This window comes from Ostrinia nubilalis, chromosome 29, assembly GCF_963855985.1.
Source record: "Ostrinia nubilalis chromosome 29, ilOstNubi1.1, whole genome shotgun sequence".
Classification (NCBI taxonomy): Eukaryota; Metazoa; Arthropoda; class Insecta; order Lepidoptera; family Crambidae; genus Ostrinia; species Ostrinia nubilalis.
The window spans coordinates 3,337,946-3,352,944 of NC_087116.1; the positions used below are offsets into that span (position 1 = coordinate 3,337,946).

Here is a 14,999-nt window from a genome sequence, read left to right on the forward strand (position 1 = left end):
GCAGTTAACCGTTCTGACATTTGTTGCATCATATTCATCATTTGCATGAAAAACTGTGGTGGTACACTACCTGCAGGTAGGTTGGGCATAACCGTCTGGATAAACTGGTGCTGCTGCGGCTGGTGTTGAGAGGTACCGGCGTTCACAGTACCAGGCGTATCAGGTAATGGTGGAGCAGAAGTGGGTGGTATTTGTTCCGATCCCACTTCTGATGACGGAGAACCGACACCAGAAATGTTTTTAAAAATACTGACGTCAGCCCTGCTGACGTCATTTTCACTTTCCTCATCCATGCACAGCAAAAATAACAAAAATCCAAATGAAACTCACTCAGTTTATTCCACGAACTTGTACAGGTCCAAGATACGTCCGATCGGTCCGGCGGCTCGAGCAAAAGTGAGCTCCGTCCCGACTAGCGGCCGCTCTGTGACGCAAGTGACAATTCCGTTCGCCAGAGGGCGCGCGTGTCGTATTGAAAATCATTTAAAAACGTCTGAATTACGAATTGTCACTTGTTTCTTACAATCATAATTACTTTAAAAACAATCAAGTTAATTATGGTTAACTAATAAACCAAGTTTTAACTCTTTTAATAATCAAATTAATAAACAGTCGATCAATCGATTTGAATCAATAAGAACGTTTCAAATAAAACGATAAAGCGTTATTTCTCAAACTGAAATGAACTAATTATTTAAAAACTATGAAAATTATAGCAAGAATAATAATCTTGAATAAAACTTAAACAATTTTGTCTTATAATTTTACGTTACGGTTATGTGATTTTTATAAATATATCTGGATGCGCCGATATATATGACGAGGTGTTAACTTGTTTCCGAATGTGAGACCTTCGTTTTGTTGAAGCTTGTTTAGATTTATTAGTAGTTGCCATTTGATTTGTTTGTCATTATTATCGAACAACAGTCTTTTTTTCTCAAACGTGTTTCTTATAAGTTTTATAACATGGCAAGGGTCTATAAAAATGCAAACTTTTTCTCCTGTGCATGGATGTGGAAAATAAGTCTTCATATTATTGACGTCAGATAACTTACAACCCAAAATATCAGCTGCGCCAAAGTTTGCAGAGCAACCATCAAACGTAAGACTTAAAACTTGGCAACCAACCTCATGGCACTTTTGCAAGCATATTTTTATCAAATTCGCCTTTGTTTCAGCATTTACACCGGCCGTCAAAAAGTACCCCACGGGTAATTTCCAATTTTCGTTTAGGGCAACCAGCATAAATACTAAAGCTTGCGTTGCTACAGTCTCGTCTTCTTCACCTTCCATAGGACCTGCTCCAAAATTAACAGCACCCAATTTTTGATTATTGTGAAAAAGCTTCTGTCTCCTGATAGCTATTTCGTCAAATACCAATGAGCAGATTACAGGTTTATTTGAATTTGCGTTGGATTGGGATTTCTTCTTTAAGGCTGCAAATGCTTCTGAAGTAAAACCTGGCTCTGCATTAACCGTTGAATACCACCTGCAAATGGTCCTAGGATGTGGAAGAGCTTTGTTGTAGCATTCCCTAATGTATTTATAAGCAGCTGGTGAATAGTAGTGTAAAGTCAATGCGAATTTCCGTAAGGGTGCAATGCATAATAGTTAATGCCTGCTCTGTTTATTCTTTTTCATTAAAGATTTATGTAACTCAACAACTTCTGCTTTAGCCATTAAATCAATCTCGGCATTTAAATTGAGTCCAAATGTATCTTTCAAATTTTGGACAATTTTTTTGTAAGAAGCATTTTTTTTCTTCAAATAAACATTTTGGCTTTGAATTTTCTTCATTTTTTCAGTGAGTTTCTTGTTAGCTTCAGATTCCTTGCGTAATTTATTTTTAAGTACAATTTTTCTTGGACTGTCAAAAATAGAATTCGAACTGCTTACTGATTCAGACAACGATTCTGATACTTCCCGTTCACATGTTGATGGCTGAAAAAGAAAAAGTTATTTTAGAAGCCTGTGAATATTGTACCGTTACAGAATTAAAAATTAATAAAAATAGTATTAAAATAATAATATAATTACGTTATCGCATGGCACTGCAGATTTCTTTAAGTACACTCTTCCCGATTTAGAGGTGAATTTTTCGTTTTCTTGGAAATGCATGGAACATATGCATGAATGCTCGGTAGGTAACCATGTTTCTTCGCTGCGATTCTTTTGAACGAATTTGATCCATATTTCTCTTGTATCACGGCACGGCCGAGGAAACCTTTAAATCCAAATTAATAATAATAAATAATACTAAAATTATATTCATCATAATTCATTTTTATTTAACACTAGCTTTCCGCCCGCGGCTTCGCCCGCGTGGAATTTTGTCTGTCACAGAAAAACAATATCGCGCGCGTATTTGCTCCCCGTTTAGACCTACCCTGGACTGCGACAAACATTATTTTTAAAACCAAAATCAGCTCAATCGGCCCAGCCGTTCTCGAGTTTTAATCAGACTAACGAACATCAATTCATTTTTATTTAAATAGATTATACGTCAATATACATACCCTTACTAATAAAACTTACACGCTCGTTGAACAGTGTTTTAAAGTGACGTTTAGTATGGAAATGTCATTTTAAAACAGTGTTCAACAACTGTGTAACTTTTTATTAGTAAGGAGGATAGTGTCTAGTCTGCGCATAGAAATTTTTTATTCTTTGATTTTCACGTAAATATGGCTACCGCCGCGGGGACCCGTTGCAATTTAAAAATTAAAATCAATTGCGTGTTTTTATATAATAAATGTTGAACTTACTTATGAAAAGTCACTCCTTGACTTTTACTTGTGTTCTTGGTGTTCTTTGAACAGTATCTTAATGCACATGAAGGCATATTTTCAGAAAACAAAACTTCGCTCAAACGCGTCACCTCGTGACAAGCACTGGGCACATACTAATTGAAGATCGGTCCGTGGACCAATTTGCGTGCCAGAAACAATCTAGTTGACATGTCTTCTCTAGTACGTAGTACATTATAACTCAATGCCTATGGCTGAGATGATGATGATGCAATAAAAGATCGTAACCGAATACATGTTGATAATTAAGTGCAAGCTTTAAAAATCCGTAGAAATAACTTTCAGTGATTTTCATTAAATGCTCATAAAAAAGCGTTCAAACTTCAATTCAGACAAAAAAAAAGAGTTTAACGAAGTAAATTCGCCAAACGTTTAATAAAGTTTTTGAACTTTTAATTAACATTATTAATAACAATTTAATTACTCTTGTTTGATGCGAATAAACGGCGTCAGTGCACCTTAAAAAGGTTTTTCTTTTAAAATATTAGAAGACATTAACATTTTTTTTATTTAGCGCTTTTAAAGTAACACCTGAATAAATTCAATTAAAATAATAAGTAACTTAGTTATAAGAGGTTGACTAAAGAATACACTGAGAGAAATTATACATGAACAATCAAGTTCGGATTGTGCCTTTTTCGTGCAATAAAAAGCAACATTGCCACCAAAATACATTGTCATGGCCACTAAGAAACACCTGTGAAAAAAAAACTTTGACAGCTGAAGAGAAATGGCGCGCTTTTGAAATTTAGAATGGCTTGAGCATTAAAACACAAGATGGCGTCGCTCAAGTTAAATAAATAATGTTGTTTGTAAATGCTGTTCGAATCGGTTTCTTGGGTACTTTCTCACTTGGATGCTTGATTGAAATCAAATCGTAAATTAAAGAAAAAATAAAATACCTCCTAGTCCTAGTTAGAGTGAAACAATTTGGAAAAAATGACCATCAATAAAGAATGTTTACTAATTTAGATTTTTAGCTTTCTGTATTGTCTGTCAAAAATAAAAAAATCTCGTGAAAGAATTACTTTTGCATCTGTCTTAACGCATATTTTTGTATTGCAATATCAATACAACACATGTGCCCTCCTATCAATGTCATAACAGTTCAGCGTTGGGCAATTAAAATTAAATAAATTTTAAAAAACTAGGCCAGTTTAATAAATTTATAAAATCTTTTTAGAAAATCACCAAAGGCATCTGAGTGAGACCTGGCTGGCAAATGAGCCAGAGACGGCATTTTGCTGTCAAAACAGATTGTAATTCTGCGTTCGTTCTGAAGAATCATTTCGCATTGATCCGATGTATTTGGATGCTTCGAAAACATCTTTTGATTGTTGCTTACACTTTGTTAAAAAATCTAAGCAGACTACAAGATTACTAGTCTTTATTACCTGACATTTCAGTCAAGCAATTCAAGCGACATAGCCCGCAGAATTGCTAAAATCAAGTGGCAGCGGGCGGGGCACATAGCTCGTAGAGACGATGGCCGTTGGGGCAGAAAAGTTCTCGAGTGGCGACCACGGGCTGGAAGATGTAGCGTGGACAGGCCTCCTAGCCACCTACTAGGTGGACCGACGATCTAGAAAGAGTCTGGATGCGGGCAGTCCAGCAGTGCGATTCTATAAAACCTTCACCTAGACATCGCAACTAAATCCGCGATGAGTTTTTAGATTTGCATTCTATAAACTCGATCGTCGGCACGAATTTACTCTAGCGCTACGCTTGTCGGCGCGGCAGCGGGTTGAACTAATTGATCGTGAGATTTTGTATGGGATGACGTTTTGAGTGGCATTCTGTAAGGAAATTCCAGCCTCATTTCGAAACACACTTCGCACTCGAATGCGCTCCAAAATGTCAAATAAAAAGTTAGTATTTTGTGAGTGAGAATAGACGGAGTTTTAGAAAATTGCATTAAAATTACATTTATTAGTGTTCAAATGTGTTAAAAATAAGTTTTGTGATATTTATTTGAACTAAATTATGCATATTAGGGATGACACGAATGTTTTTATTAAAGGAAAATGGATTTCAACTCGAGTAGGTAAAGGTAAGCTTATGTAAAGTTATTTTTTTATTAAGTACATTGATATTATTACACAGTTTAAAATAGATTTCAAACAATGAATACATGGATCTTCATACAGTATCAGTAGCTAGAGTCTGTATTTTATTACATACTTCGTCCTCATTGGAATACCATATATAAATTTAATGATTTGTTTCAGAGATATTATGCACCTTATAATTTTTGGCTAAAGGCAGTAAACTGTAAAGTAATTAATAAATTTACCAGCAGAGAACGATAACGTTTTTACTGTCGCAAAGGTTACGATGCAAGAAAGTGCAATTGGTAGGTAAATTGGGTATCAATTTTGTAATAGTTTTTTTAGACAATTACATTGGGACAGTTGCATTTAGATAGCTTTGAAAACCACGGGTTTGATATAAAGCTAACGAGTTCACAATAGGTACATTCACATACAATTACATAATAAATATTGTTACATTAGCAAGGAAATTTAGTCCTTAAGCTTATATGTAATACAATAAATAACTTATGTCCTTGTGTGATAGAGCAGGTCTTTTTCCTGTTCTTTGATCACCCTTATGTAACCTCATCACTCGAAGAATGTGTCTTCTAATATTATTTCTTTTTTCAGATAACAGATAAAGATCTAAATAAGTCAAATGTGGATTCAACTTAATATGGTGGAATGGTGGTGCTATGCAAGTCTGATTTATTTTTAATCACTGTATCTACCTACCTATAGTAAAAAAACCACTTAAGAGATGTACAAAGGCTGGTGATGAAGTGGTTTTGCTTGGTGAGTCACTACTACTTAGGATGTGAGGCAATTTTAATTTTTGTAATGTGTGATTGATGCTTGTGTTTTTTTTTTAGGTGATTTAGGATATGCTCCAAGCGCCTCACTATGGATCGAAATTGCGATTTATGGACATAGCAATTTTTTTCACAATTTCTATTTGAAAAAATTACCTATCGATAGGTTACGTTATTCTGATGAATAAATGCTGCACAAGTTTTTCTCTAAAACCAATAGTTTGGCTGGAAAAAAATATTTTCCATTTTCGTTGTATGGAATGAAACATAAAGTGGTCGATTTTGACTAAGCCTTGACAGATCTTGCTTTGAAACTACTTGAACCTTGTTTAATGGCTTGTTGACTATAATCCTACACTATCAGCGCGCGCCCAAAGTTGCCCGTTCACAAGTTATGAGGTTCTGAAAAATTAAAAAAAAGTAAGTTAAAGTGCCTTTTTTTTGGAATATCTTTAAAGATTTAACGAAAATATTAAGATTCTATACGTTAATAATGTAAATTAACCTTAAATTACTGCTAAAAACACATTTTAATAAAATTAAAAGTAATAAAGTCAGCGATATTTTTTCCACAATTTCTGTTTAAAAAAAATACCTATCGATAGGGTATGTTATTCTGATGAATAAATATTATTAAACGTTTTTCTCTAAAACCAATAGTTTGGCTGGAAAAAAATATTTTCCATTTTCGTTGTATGGAATGAAACATAAAGTGGTCGATTTCGACTAATCCTTGACAGATTTTGCTTTGAAACTACTTGAGCCTTGATCTATGGCTTGTTGACTGTAATCCTATACTAACAGCGCGCGCCCAAAGTTGCCCGTTCAAAAGGTATGAGGTTCCGAAAAATGAAAATTAAAGTAAGTAAAAGTATCTTTTTTTGGGTATATCTTTAAAGATTCAACTAAAACATGAAAATTCTATACTTTAGTAATGTAATTAACCTTTCTCTTGTCGTCTTATCTAAAGAAAAGTCAATTTTACTTACTTTAATTTTCATTTTTCTGAACCTCATAACTTCTGAACCGGCAACTTTGGGCGCGCGCTGTTAGTGTAGGATTATAGTCAACAAGCCATAGATCAAGGCTCAAGTAGTTTCAAAGCAAAATCTGTCAAGGCTTAGTCGAAATCGACCACTTTATGTTTCATTCCGTACAACGAAAATGGAAAATATTTTTTTCCAGCCAAACCATTGGTTTTAGAGAAAAACGTTTAATAATATTTATTCATCAGAATAACATACCCTATTGATAAGTATTTTTTTTAAACAGAAGTTGTGGAAAAAAATCGCTGACTTTATTACTTTTAATTTTATTAAAATGTCTTTTTAGCAGTAATTTAAGATTAATTTACATTATTAACGTATAGAATCTTTATATTTTCGTTAAATCTTTAAAGATATTCCAAAAAAAAGGCACTTTTACTTACTTTTTTTTTAAATTTTCAGAACCTCATAACTTGTGAACGGGCAACTTTGGGCGCGCGCTGATAGTGTAGGATTATAGTCAACAAGCCATAGAATAAGGCTCAAGTAGTTTCAAAGCAAGATCTGTCAAGGCTTAGTCAAAATCGACCACTTTATGTTTCATTCCATACAACGAAAATGGAAAATATTTTTTTCCAGCCAAACTATTGGTTTTAGAGAAAAACTTGTGCAGCATTTATTCATCAGAATAACGTAACCTATCGATAGGTATTTTTTTCAAATAGAAATTGTGAAAAAAATTGCTATGTCCATAAATCGCAATTTCATTCCATAGTGCGCCTGCCTAATGACACCAGTGAGTGGTACCGAAGATAATTCCCCAGAAGCACTCATATAAATAAATCTAACTATAAATCAAACATTTTACATCTCTATGTACCTAAAAGAATAATAAGTGTGGATATGTACAAACTTTCATTAAAATTTTTGTTTCATCTTAATTATTTTGAATAATAAAATATATCTATGTATTTCGTATTTAAAATAATTATTAAGACTACCTCTAATTTTATCATTACTTTCTGAGGGGCACAGTAATAGAAATATGTAGTAAAGAAATTAAACAAATAAAGCTGTAGTAATATTTTATCTTTAATCCATTTATTAGCTTCTGCTAAAGCTTTCAATCCTTTTCCCAGTTCAGTCAGGGCTTCAGTCAGTATCTCTTCTCTTTCCGCTTTGCGTTCCACACAATGTCTGCAAGTCCTGCTGTTCTACCACCCTCAGGAATCTCTCAGTAAATGTTGCGTATTCCGATCGCTGTTGAGACGGCGGTGGAGTAACAGTACGTGGAGGAGTTGTGGAATGTGATGCTGAAAAAGACAGTATGAAAAATAATGTATTAAGTTTTAATGGCATTTGTGACATAAGTATGTGCATGGCATAACATCCATACAAGATAAAGTTTTCTATCTCCGAAACAAACTTAGTGGGTTGGTTTCAACTACATCTCTATTAGGTACTTGGGCTTAAATAAAATACACTTTAGTAAAGTAGGTACCTACTGAAGCACTTTGTCATAAACTGCACAAGTAGTTCATGATTATTTCATTAAAAATAAAAAAAGCCCCAAACTTCGGTGGTTTTTGTCAATTTATATCTGACTGGTCTTTACAAAATATAAAAAAGTTAGAACAAAATCATGCATTACTCTTTTAATTTAGATTTCGGTGGGGCTATTAATGAATCCAACGAGCACACTTTAAAAACCAACATTCGTTGCACATCTTGTGGTTTGCTTTTAAAGAATGTTAAGTGGGTCAACCATGTTGATAAGCGGATACTAACCTTGGCCTTTGTTCATTGTTTGTAATGTTTATAGTGTTTAGCGCACGGCTTGTTCCTCCTACTGAAGCTGCCAACCTCGTTATGTGGTATTTTTATTCTGTATAATGGCTTCAATGGTGTGTATTTCAAGAAACCCTTTGCTAAGCCAGGGTTTCTTTTTTTTTACATAAATTCGAACAGTTTCAACTTGGGACTGACGATGGGTGAGAGGATCGTGCCTCATTTGGACTGAAACATTTTAAATTAATTACATTATTACTTAAGTAACTTAAAAATATAGTATAAAACTTTCACAAACACAAATGTATACTTACTTTAAGATAATTTCTCAATCTCAAACATCAATAACATCAAACGTAAACAATCAACAAGTAAATTTGACATTTTGTTTCGTTTGTAAGAGCACAGATTATGTATATGCTATGAATTAGAGATTTCTAGTTTTTAACGTAAAATCTGCCTTAATTTGTTCAGATTATGACATTTAAGTTAAAGAAATAAATAATGACTTCAAGTTTTGTGCCAAAATCTCAATATTTTAAATAAAAAACTTGAATCGAAAAACTCGACTAACATTTTTGTTGCGTGTGTCAATCCCTAGGCCGCCTCACTGTTCACTTGTCATCACTCGCGCTGAGAAATGTTTACAGAATGCCGAATCAAGGTCATTTTGTAACTTAAGTGAAGGGACTCTGAACATCGTTGGGTGAAGGGAGTTTTTGTTAGAATTTTATAGAATCGACATGCAGGACCGTTCGTTGTGGAAAACCTTGGAGGAGGCCTTTGTCTAACAGTACTACAGTGGACGTCATTTGGCTGACACGAACGAACGAACGTAAGTTTTTCTGTCAAAGAGGGCTATCATTTTAGCGCTCATCAGTTGGCGCCAATGTTTAGTCAGCTCCTGTCACTCACTAGTGGTTAGTTCTTACAAATCGTCCAATGCCTTTATGTCTCATTCTTTTTTTGCCGTACCAGCGCTTCGAGACAAACATTTGGCAAGTGCTGAGAAGAAGCGCCGCAACAAACTCAGTCACCACTGACTGTCTGCCGGTTTAAAAATAGAGAAGGGGGTTACGATAATTTATATTCAGTGCCAGCTATCTTCTGAAAGGTCGTCAGTCCGTCAAGCCAATCTAGGATTTGTCCTACAATAAATGAGTAGGTTTGTCAAGATGTAGTCTATACAGGGTGGTTAGAAAAACTTAAGTAGCTCACTTAGGGTCAAATGGGCGAACTTGTATTCTTAAATGACCTTACCTATACACCCACGAAGTTTGTCTAACCTTCCGCCAAACACCCTGTATACTCTCGTGATGTAGAAAAATAGAAATGGACCACAAAATTTTATGTAAACTTTATGCAATTTGTAATGGAGACCATTATCAAATAATTCCAGGGCACAACTTAAAAGTTACTTTATAGCACTGAAAGTCCAATAACTTCTATTAATTGTAAAACTCGTCTCACTTATGTTTGTATTTATAAAAAAAAGTAAGTAAGTCTAACTTCACAATGGAATTCCATTGAAATCTGTTCAATAGAGTTGGACCTTTAATTCGAAAAGGGATAGGAAATAGGAATCCAACGGACAAGTTTCCAATTTTTTTCTATTAATAAATCTTGAAAATATTAGTAAAACTAATACTGTGATAATTGTGAAAGAATCATGAAAATATCTTACAGCAAATCTTACAGCTATTAAATTATTCCCAAGTATGTATTCAGCCTGCAAACACACGTACAATTATTTTATCAGTCAGATTATTTTTAACATACAATTTCGTAAATTAAAATAAATTCAGTTAATAAATGTTCAATGTCAAAAGTTAAATGTAGATGTCACAATAAAATTCATACACTATCTATTTAAGTTAAAATATTCGTCAATGCTATAAAAACCATGGCTCAGTAACCAATTTATTAATTTCTTCCTAAATACATTCCCTTCAAGCAATTTTAGTTCTTCAGGTAAGTTGTTATTATTTCTATAATAATAATATTATAAACATTTTTACTAACTACTCGTGATAAGCCGCAGGCAAAAGCTAGTTTTAATATAAAATCAAAGAATTTACTACCTTTTTAATTAACACTATTAATGTTAACTAAATAGATGTAATAAAAGAGACCGAATGTGCTTCGAATTAATTATTAATCTTTATTTGCCTCTGATAAGAGAGAAAGTAGCTCGAAGTTTTATTTTGTTATTAGTTCAGTGACGTGCATTAGTTTTGTTCTATGGTGGCAGTAAGTGTATTTGTATCTATATTATATAAAGCTCGATTACCACTGACTGACTCACTGACTGATCAGGGGTATTTTTGGGGTATTTAAAGGGGAGATGGGTAAAATTTTTGGTGTTTGTTTTAAACTAGATTTTTCGACTGCCAGCTTTACTAGATTTTTTGAACCAAAAAACAAAATGGCGGCACTTTTTGAAACACCAACTTTTTTGTTTTCAGTCCTGAATTTTTTCTTTTTTGGGAGTTTGTTGGGGTTGCCAAGATGTGTTAAAAAATTTGAGAAAAAAACGGAAAAACAAAATGGCCGCGCCGCCATCTTGGATTGAAAATGCGATTTCGAGGTGTTTTTAGGGAGGTGTCACTCCGAGATGCGCAATTGTTTTTGAAAATTTCTTTTGGGTGTTTGTGACATGTATAGTCTTCTTTAGAGCCACATGCACAGATTATCAAAAAACAAGATGGCGGCTGAGCTGTCGGCCATTTTGTTGCGATCAAAAAATTCCCAAAGTTTGACACGAATTTTCCGGTAGATGGCGACATCGGAGTGGGGTACAATGTTCCGGGCGATTGTTGGTCTGTTATTCGAGTGTTGCCATGAATCGGAAAAAACTACCATTTTGGAAGAAAATTTTCCACCATGGCCCCGGATAGTAGAAAATGGAAATTTCCAGAAATTCCAAAAACTTGGTATGCAGTCTGGTGACATTTGGGGACCCGAATGACATTTCACCATTTTTATCAAAAAAGTCTGGCAACACTGAAAGTTATGGGGAAAAGTTTTTTTTGCGACATGGGTGACTTTAAAGTTAGTGACAGACAGAAAGAATTATGGCAGAAAAAAAATAAAAATGACGTTTGGTCGGATATACTACCCAGATTATGGGAAAAATCCGAAATGTCAAAAAATCAAGATGGCGGCGGCGTGGGCGGCCATTTTGTAAAAAGTTGAAAATTTCGAAATTTTGGAATTCATTTTTCGAGTAGTTGGCAACACTTTGGAAAGTTGAGTTGTATGAGGCGGTTGTGTGTCCTGTCGAGAGGTTTCGCTTGGGTGAAGAAATTTCTCCAGTGTTGCCATACCTTAGGAGATTTGGTCCAAAAATGTCGAAAGTAGAAATAACGACTTCCGGTCAAAAATTTGGACGACGCCTCCTGCAAAAGGGTCGTGCAAATGACATTTGACCATTTTCATCTCGATCACCTGGCAACACTAGGAGCTACGGGGAAAAGATTTTTTTTCGACATGGGTGTCTTTAAAGTTAAGGACGGATAGAAGGAGTTCTGGCAGAGAAAATCCAAAAATGAGGTTTAGTCGGTTATACGACCCAGATTATGGGAAAAATCCGAAATGTCAGAAAATCAAGATGGCGACCGAGCGGGCGGCCATTTTGTATAAAGTTTCAGTTTTCTGAGTTTTCAAATGCGTTTTTCGGGCAGTTGGCAACATTTGGGAAAGTCGGGTTGTATGGGGCGATTACGTAGTTTGCCAAGGAGTATCGTTTGGGAAAACAAAAATTTCCAGTGTTGCCATACTTTGGAAGATTTAGTCAAAAAATGTAAAAAATGGAAATAACGACTTTCGGTCAAAACTTTGGATGACGCCTCCTGCAAATAGGTCAAACTAATGACATTTGACTATTTTTATCTCGATCACCTGGCAACACTGGGAGTTAGGGGAACTCAAAGTTTTGGGACAACGGAGGAATAAGGAATTGTTTTACGGGATTGGGTGAAGTTAGAAAAAAAGTAAAAATGGGGTTCGGCGCGGAAAATGGTCCAGATTAAGGCAAAAATGCAAAATTTTGGAAATCCAAGATGGCCGCCAAGCGTTCACCCGTTTTCCTAAAGGGACTAAATTCTCCATACAAATTGTATGCAGGGGGGCTTAGCTAACGTAGAAAAAGGCGAGGCCGAAGGCCGAGCGATAGTTTGAAGCCTGTGAGTCGCCATAGATTTATTTTTAATGCGTCAAAAAATGACTAGAGCCCAGTGACAGACTGAAAGGCGAGGCCGAAGGCCGAGCGATGGTTCAAATCCCCACAGTACCCATAGATTTACTTGTGTTGCGTCAAAAAAGCAAAAGAGCCTTGCGACGAACGATAAACGCCCCCTGTAATTTTTGCGAGGCCGAAGGCCGAGCTCCGACTGCGAGGCCGCAGGCCGAGCGCCGCGTAGGGCGAAGCCCGGAGCGGCCAGCATCGCAGATCTAGCTTTTGTAGCCCGCGTAGCGGGCGACCAAAGCTAGTCTATAATATATAAAGCTCGATTACCACTGACTCACTCACTGACTCACTGATCAGGGGTATTTTTAGGGTATTTAGAGGGGAGAGGGGTAAAATTGTTAGTGTTTGTTTTAAACTAGATTTTTTGACTGACAGCTTTACCACATTTTTTGAACCAAAAAACAAAATGGCGGCACTTTTTGAAACACCAACTTTTTTGTCTTTGGTCCTGAATTTTTTCTTTTTTGGTGGTTGGTTGGGGTTGCCAAGGTGTGTTCAAAAATGTGGGAAAAAAACGGAAAAACAAAATGGCCGCGCCGCCATCTTGGATTGAAAATGCGATTTCGAGGTGTTTTTAGGGAGGTGTCACTCCGAGATGCGCAATTGTTTTTGAAAATTTCTTTTGAGTATTTGTGACATGTATAGTCTTCTTAAGAGCCCCATTCACAGGTTATCAAAAAACAAGATGGCGGCTGAGCCGTCGGCCATTTTGTTGCGAGCATAAAAATTGTCAAAGTTTGACAGCAATTTTCCGGTAGATGGCGACATCGGAGTGGGGTACAATGTTCCGGGCGATTGTTGGTCTGTTATTCGAGTGTTGCCATGAATCGGAAAAAACTACCATTTTGGAAGAAAATTTTCCACCACGGCCCCGGATAGTAGAAAATGGAAATTTCCAAAAATTCCAAAAACTTGGTATGCAGTTTGGTGACGTTTGGGGACCCAAATGACATTTCACCATTTTTATCAAAAAAGTCTGGCAACACTGAAAGTTATGGGGAAAAGTTTTTTTTGCGACATGGGTGTCTTTAAAGTTAGTGACAGACAGAAGGAGTCATGGCAGAAAAAAAATAAAAATGACGTTTGGTCGGATATACGACCCAGATTATGGGAAAAATCCGAACTGTCAGAAAATCAAGATGGCGGCGACGTGGGCGGCCATTTTGTAAAAAGTTGAAAATTTCGAAATTCTGGAATTCATTTTTCGAGTAGTTGGCAACACTTTGGAAAGTCGAGTTGTATGAGGCGATCGTGTGTCTTGTTAAGAGGTTTTGCTTGGGTGAAGAAATTTCTCCAGTGTTGCCACACTTTGGGAGATTTGATCCAAAAATGTCGAAAGTAGAAATAACGACTTCCGGTCAAAAATTTGGATGACACCTCCTGCAAAAGGGTCGTGCAAATGACATTTGACCATTTTCATCTCGATCACCTGGCAACACTGGGAGCTACGGGGAAAAGTATTTTTTTCGACATGGGTGTCTTTAAAGTTAAGGACGGACAGAAGGAGATATGGCAGAAAAAATCCAAAAATGTGGTTTGGTCGGTTATACGATCCAGACTATGGGAAAAATCCGAAATTATGAAAAATCAAGATGGCGGCTGAGCGGGCGGCCATTTTGTAAAAAGTTTCAGATTTTCGATTTTTCAAATGCGTTTTTCGGGTAGTTGGCAACATTCGGGAAAGTCAGGTTGTATGGGGCGATTACGTAGTTTGTCAAGGAGTATCGATTGGAAAACCAAAAATTTCCAGTGTTGCCATACTTTGGAAGATTTGGTCAAAAAATGTAAAAAATGGAAATAACGACTTCCGGTCTGAAATTTGGATGACGCCTCCTGCAAATAGGTCAAACTAATGACATTTGACCATTTTCAACTCGATCACCTGGCAACACTGGGAGTTAGGGGAACTCAAAGTTTTGGGACAACGTAGGAAGAAGGAATTGTAGAAACAAATTAATTCGGGATTGGGTGAAGTTAGAAAAAAAGTAAAAATGGGGTTCGGCGCGGAAAATGGTCGAGATTAAGGAAAAAATGCAAAATTTTGGAAATCCAAGATGGCCGCCAAGCGTTCACCCGTTTTCCTAAAGGGACTAAATTCTCCATACAAATTGTATGCAGGGGGGCTTAGCTAACGTAGAAAAAGGCGAGGCCGAAGGCCGAGCGATAATTTAAAGCCTATGAGTCGCCATAGATTTATTTTTAATGCGTCAAAAAAGGACTAGAGCCCAGTGACAGACAGAAAGGCGAGGCCGAAGGCCGAGCGATGGTTCAAATCCCGACAGTCGCCATTGATTTACTTGTGTTGCGTCAAAAAAGCACAAGAG

At 36.1% G+C, this 14,999-nt stretch overlaps 1 protein-coding gene and 2 long non-coding RNA genes across 3 annotated transcripts in view; 2 read left to right on the plus strand and 1 right to left on the minus strand.

Annotated features, from left to right (window-relative positions):
- LOC135085608 (uncharacterized) overlaps nt 1-14,999 on the plus strand; it is a 227,278-nt gene that overhangs the window by 67,593 nt on the left and 144,686 nt on the right. The window lies entirely within an intron of this gene.
- LOC135085643 (uncharacterized) lies at nt 5,043-5,947 on the plus strand. Its single transcript, XR_010260181.1, has 3 exons — nt 5,043-5,160; nt 5,471-5,635; nt 5,713-5,947. It is a non-coding gene; the product is annotated as an uncharacterized LOC135085643 (long non-coding RNA).
- LOC135085629 (uncharacterized) lies at nt 7,713-8,833 on the minus strand. Its single transcript, XR_010260172.1, has 3 exons — nt 8,741-8,833; nt 8,427-8,654; nt 7,713-7,951 (listed from the first exon to the last, which is right to left on the minus strand). It is a non-coding gene; the product is annotated as an uncharacterized LOC135085629 (long non-coding RNA).